This window comes from Chiloscyllium plagiosum, unplaced genomic scaffold (genome assembly GCF_037043375.1).
Source record: "Chiloscyllium plagiosum isolate Xiang-an unplaced genomic scaffold, Cpla_swu_hap1 HiC_scaffold_19, whole genome shotgun sequence".
Lineage (NCBI taxonomy): Eukaryota > Metazoa > Chordata > Chondrichthyes > Orectolobiformes > Hemiscylliidae > Chiloscyllium > Chiloscyllium plagiosum.
Genome location: NW_028270157.1, coordinates 39,260,453 through 39,266,452, shown reverse-complemented (window position 1 = coordinate 39,266,452; position 6,000 = coordinate 39,260,453).

Here is a 6,000-nt window from a genome sequence, read left to right as displayed (position 1 = left end):
GGGGATATGGTGTAAACAAAGATAAGTGGAGCTGAGTCCATAAAAAGATTAGCCATAATCTTATTGAGTGGAGCAGCAGGCCTGAAGGGCTGGACAGCCTACTCCTACTCTTAGTTCTTATGTTCTTATGTCCTATTATGCACCATGCTGTAAGGCTATTACAGCTTATGTTTAATGCATTTCCATCGCTGTTATTAACCAGAAATCAGAAGCAGTATGCTTTCTATTTATTAATGAGAAGTAAATAGCAACACAATTGACTTAAAATGCTGAATTCTGAATACAATATTGCATTCAGTGCTCAGATGGAAGTTAATTTAGAGGATAGAAAGAGATCTTAGGCTAGAAATGTAAGGTAATATGTGTAGAGGTCACTATGTTTTGCTGCAACGTTTCTACTGTTTCTTCTCACTTAATCACAACCATAGGGAAACAGAATGTGTCTCCACTTCCAAGTCTTGCTATACCTTCATAGTGATTCAGGCAAGTATACTGCAAATAGGGTGTAAGGTTCACCCATGCCAATTTGCCTGTGCTGATGTATGTGGGGACATTTTCTACCATTATGACAGGAACAATGAAAATTTAGGCCTGGATTTTTCCATTTCAAGTTTTAAAAAAGGAGCGAGCAAGGTTCAAGGCATCATTTCCGCCATGGCCCAGTCTCGCAGAATCCTGTGTTTCACAGCTTGTTATTTAAGAAAACAGTATGTTGATTGCTTTACCTGGCAAATTGCAAGATAATGCTCTCTGCTGCCGGAACCTTCTGACTTCCAAGTCTCTAGTGCCATATTTAAAGCTCCATCTCAGATTCTGTCTGTAGTCAGAATTGCCTCTTAACACTGTTGTGCTCGCTAAACTCTGACCAGAAGATAAAGAAGAAAAATAAGCTGCTTTCTGCTTTCTGGAAAATCTCAAGGCACTGGTGGAAGGGGTGAAGGAAAGGAGATCAATTCTTGTCCGGATTGACTGCCACAAGTGGCCACCCTACCAGATCCAGCAAGCCAGGGCAGAGATAGCCGTATGGATCAGTACTGTTTACATTGTGAAAAGGAGTGGCCACAGTGCAAAAATAAGATCAGTGGTCTCCTGTAATCTGTAGGAGTTAGTGGCACCATCTTTTCTCTGCATTCACTCGAAATGCACATAAATTTCAGTAAGGGTGATGGTCTACAATGCTCAGCATCACATGCAGCATGTCGACTCAAAGGCTCACACCCACCCTCTGCTCTTACTTCTGAATCAATGGGGACAACCTCACCACCCATCATGCTCATGCATGAGTGCTAAATACTCTTATATCCACTTCCATCATGATTAAATAAAAACAGAAAATACTGGAAAAACTCAGCAGCTCTGTGAGGAGAGAAAAAAGTTAATGTTTCAAGTCTTCTATGACTTTTCCTCAGAGTACATCTCTATGACTATCACTATAACTGAAACAACTAGAAAATAATGGTTATTGAAATCTTTGTATGTATTTTGGATGTTACTTTTGAAAAAAAATCTAGTGTTTTCTTTTTGTGTTTTTGTTTTGTTTGTTGTAGTTTATTCTAAATGCTTCACTGAAGGGGAGGGTAATCTTCTACCCACATCTTCACCATGGACATCCAATCTCTATACACCTCCATCCGCCATGATGAGGGCCTCCAAGTCCCCTGTTTCTTCCTCTCCCGGCGTCCCCACCAGTACCCTCCACTGATGCTCTCATTTGTTTGGCTGAACTGGCCTTTGTCCACAATAATTACTCCTTTGAATCCTTCCACTTCCTCCAGACAAAAGAAGTAGCCATGGACACCCACATGGGCTCCAGCTATGCCTGTCTCTTTGTTGGTTATGTGGAACAGTTCATCTTCCGCAGTTACACCAGCACCATTCTGCACCTTTTCCTCTGCTACATTGATGACTGTATCGGTGCCATGTTGTGCTCCCACGAGGAGGTTGAACAATTCATCAACTTCATCAACACATTCCATCCCGACTTTAAGTTCACCTGGATCATCTCAGATACCTCTCTCCCCTTTCTGGACCTCTTCATCTCCATCAACTGTGACTGACTCAACATGAACATCTTCTGCAAACCCACCAACTCCCATAGCTACCTTCCCACCTTGCCTCCTGTAAAAATGCTATCCCTTACTCCCAATTCCTCTGCCTCTGCCGCATTTGTTCCCAGGAGGACCAGTTCGACCACATTGCCTCCTTCTTTAAAGACCACAATTTCCCCTCCCACGTGGTCGATGATGCCCTCCAGCGCATCTCATCCACTTCCTGCACCTCTGCCCTCAAACCCCAGCCCTCCAACTGCAACAAGGACAGAACCACCCTTGTCCTCATCTTCCACCCTACCAACCTCTGTATACATTGCATCATCCTCCGCCATTTCCTCCACCTACAAATGGACCCCACCACCAGAGATATAGTTCCCTCCCCACCCCTATCCAATTTTCATAAAGACCATTCCTGCTGCGACTCTCTTGTCAGCTCCACATCCCCCACCAACCCACCCTCCCCTCCCGGCACCTTCCCCTGCCACTGCAGGAACAGTGAAAACCTGTGCCCACACCTCCCTCCTCACCTCCATCCAAGGCCCAAAAAGAGCCTTCCACATCCATCTGAGATTTACCTGCACTTCCACACATGTCATTTACTGTATTCGTTGCTCCTGATGCGGTCTCCTCTACATTGGGGAGACAGGACGCTTACTTGCAGAGTGCTTCAGAGAATGTCTCTGGGTCACTCGCACCAACCAACCCCACCAACCCCTCCCACTCCACCAAGGACATGGAGGTTCTGGGCCCCCTCCCTGACCACCTGATGCCTGAAGGAAGAATGCCCCATCTTCCACCTTGGGACCCACCAATGATACGGCATCAATATGGACTTCACCTGTTTCATCATTTCCCTTCCCCCAGTCTTATCCCAGTTCCAACTCGGCACCACCCCCATGACCTGTCCTACTTGTCCATTTTCCTTCCCACCTCTCTGCTCCACCCTTCTCTCTGACCTATCACCATTACCCCACCTCCATCTACCTATCACACACTCAGCTCCCTTCCCCCAGCCCCCTCCCCCACTTATCTCTCATTCCTGATGAAGGGCTCTTGCCCGAAACGCTGATTCTCCTGCTCCTCGGATGCTGCCTGACCTGCTGTGCTTTTCCAGCACCATTCTCTCGACTCTGATCTCCAGTATCTGCAGTCCTCACTTTCTCCATATCTCCTAAATGTCCTCAATAAATGCTTTCCTTAGCCTTTCCTATTATACCAGGATTGCATAGTTTGTACTTAGATCCATAAATTATATTCTTTTTGCAATTTTCCTCATTTCAAGCACCTGGTCATTGAAGCAGCATTTCTTTTTTTTAAACAGCAATACAGAGTTGCCCTGCACTATTTTAGGGATCAGGTTAGTTGTGGGAATGCCTTACTAGTGCCTCTTTGTCTTAATTAATGTGTCTTTCCTTTGGATGAATCACCATGCAAGCCTGATGATATCTCTAAAAAAATCAACAAATTCAGGAATAAAACAACATTTTTGTACCATTCAAATACCTAAAGTAACATTTAGTTAACACACCAGCTACAATTTCTTTTTTCAACTTTGGTGCCCTGTATCATGGTATTTGTACTCACTTAAGTTCCTTTTAATATGAAAATATAGATTTCTGTTATGCTTGTAATGTTAAGAAGATTCGTACCTTGTAGCTGTTATCTGAAAAGCAGAACTCTGTGTCCAGGCAATAAATTATTTTAAATCAAAAAATGATATTTTTAAAAAAGGCAAGGAATGTTTAAGGAACCCATACAGTGGCTATAATTGATCTTTTTCTGATTATGCTGCAATTTCAGAATGTATAGGAAATGTTAGCATGCATAATGTACACAATAGTAACAAAAAGCTATTTAAATGTCTTTCAGTATATTATATGAAATAAAACCTTCGTTGGCAAGGTAACAATGTAGGGGTTAAGTTGGGACTTCCAAGTTGCATTGTCTCTCAAACTTGTGTTAGCAAGGAGTTGTACTGCTGAGAATGCAGTGAACAATTTAAAAATAACATTAACCTTTTCTTCTTTATTAATGGTACAGATTTTGTGACTCCATTGTAGAGTTTAACCTCTTTGTCTTTTCCACACCCCAAAACTAATCTTCACAAAGTCATGTAAAGTGTTTATCCTTGATCAACACTGTCAATGCTGGTTTTAGTATAAATGACACCTTTTCTTTCCTGCTTTCTGAATATCTTATTAAAAGATAAATTTCTTCTGACTTAACTACAAGAGCAGATTTTCTTCCCGCAGCCAAAGTGGCTCAAAATCATGTGGTTTGGAGCCAGACATCACAAATCTAATCCATCTACTCTAAACACTCTGAATGGAAACAGAAGGGTGTTAGAGATGTGTTTGGGCTTTCTGACGAGTTGACCTAATTCATTGACAAAATTTGCATGCCAACTCATAATCACTGACAGATTTTTTTGAGTCTGCCCCCCACCCCCACCCCCCGCCAATTCACACTCGCTCAAATCTCCCTTAATTTGTTAACTGAAGATGCTAACTCTCATTATGTTATACCTTGACTAGAAATGGTTGGCTCTGTTGCCTCACCCAAGTGACCACTTTCCATGCATAAGCAGAGATAATAAGTGTCAGTAGGTGGTTTTATTGTCAGGGACACTCTCAATGTCCACACACACATCTGTAAAACATCCCTCCATTTAACATTTCTTTGCCCTCTTCTTGGAATCATTCGGTTGATCCCATGTCCACTGTTGGCTGAAACAAAATATCAATGTTCCATCATACTGCCATTTTGAAAAGTATATTATGTATTGTTAACTTTCTCAAAAGATTTTAAAGATTAGGCTATGTTTTTTATAAGTTCAACATTATTTTTAGATTTTAAATTTCAGTACAGGTATTTATGTATATTAGTAGATGTTCTATGGTGTTGCTTATGGTGAGTCAGAGGATACATTGTTTTCCAATGATCGGAACATTAGAACACAATGCATACAATATATTACATAATAACATAAGGCAGTAATTCTGTCTTAATCCTCGCCTAATGCGAATTGTACTGTCTGAAGAATACTATCTACTCTTAGATGGCAGCATTCATCTCAAACTACAAGCAGCAACTGAAGGAAAGCGGAAACAGGCAAGATTTTTACTGCAAGGACTCAGAAGAGGGGTGAGTTTATTTGTGGGTGAGGCTACTTAATCCTTGAAAAGGGTTATAGGCTTGAAATCTGATATGATGCAGTTCATTGCTGCGTTTAACAGGGACATGTTTGTGGGAACACCACCCCTCACCACCTCCCTTCCCCCCCCAGCCAGGGAGACGTTGAGTAAGTTATTGAAACTGTCAGTGAAATTTCAATTTAACTCAGGATTCTGTTGTGATTGGCCAGTGAACTGACCATGTGGGACTCACCAACAAAATAAGAAGTATTGTGTTCAGTTTTGGTCACCTTACTATAGGAAGGATGTGATTAAACTGGAAAGAGTATAAAAGGAATTTACAAGAATGTTGTTAGGACTCAAGGGCCTGAGTTATTGGGCGAGTTTGGACAAGCTAGGATTTTTTTCTTTAGAGCATAGGAGACTGAGGGGGGAATCTTATAGAAATAAGATCCTGAGAGGCATGAATAGGGTGCCTGCACTCAGTCTTTCTCCAAGGACTGGGGAATCAAGGACTAGAGGTCATCAGTTTAAGGTTAGAGGGGAAAGAATAAAAGGGAACCTGAGGGGCAGCTTTTTTACATAGAGGGTGGTAGGCATATGGAGTAAGCTGTCAGCGGATAGTAGTTGAGGCGGGTACATTAACAACATATAAAAGGCATTTGGACAAATACATAGATTGGAAAGGTTTAGAAGGATATGGGCTAAATGCAGGGAAAGGGGCTTAGCGTGAACAGACATTTTGGTTTGCATGGACCAGTTTGGGCCAAAGGGCCTGTCTCTGTGTTGTATGGTTAAAAAAAAAGAACACTAGG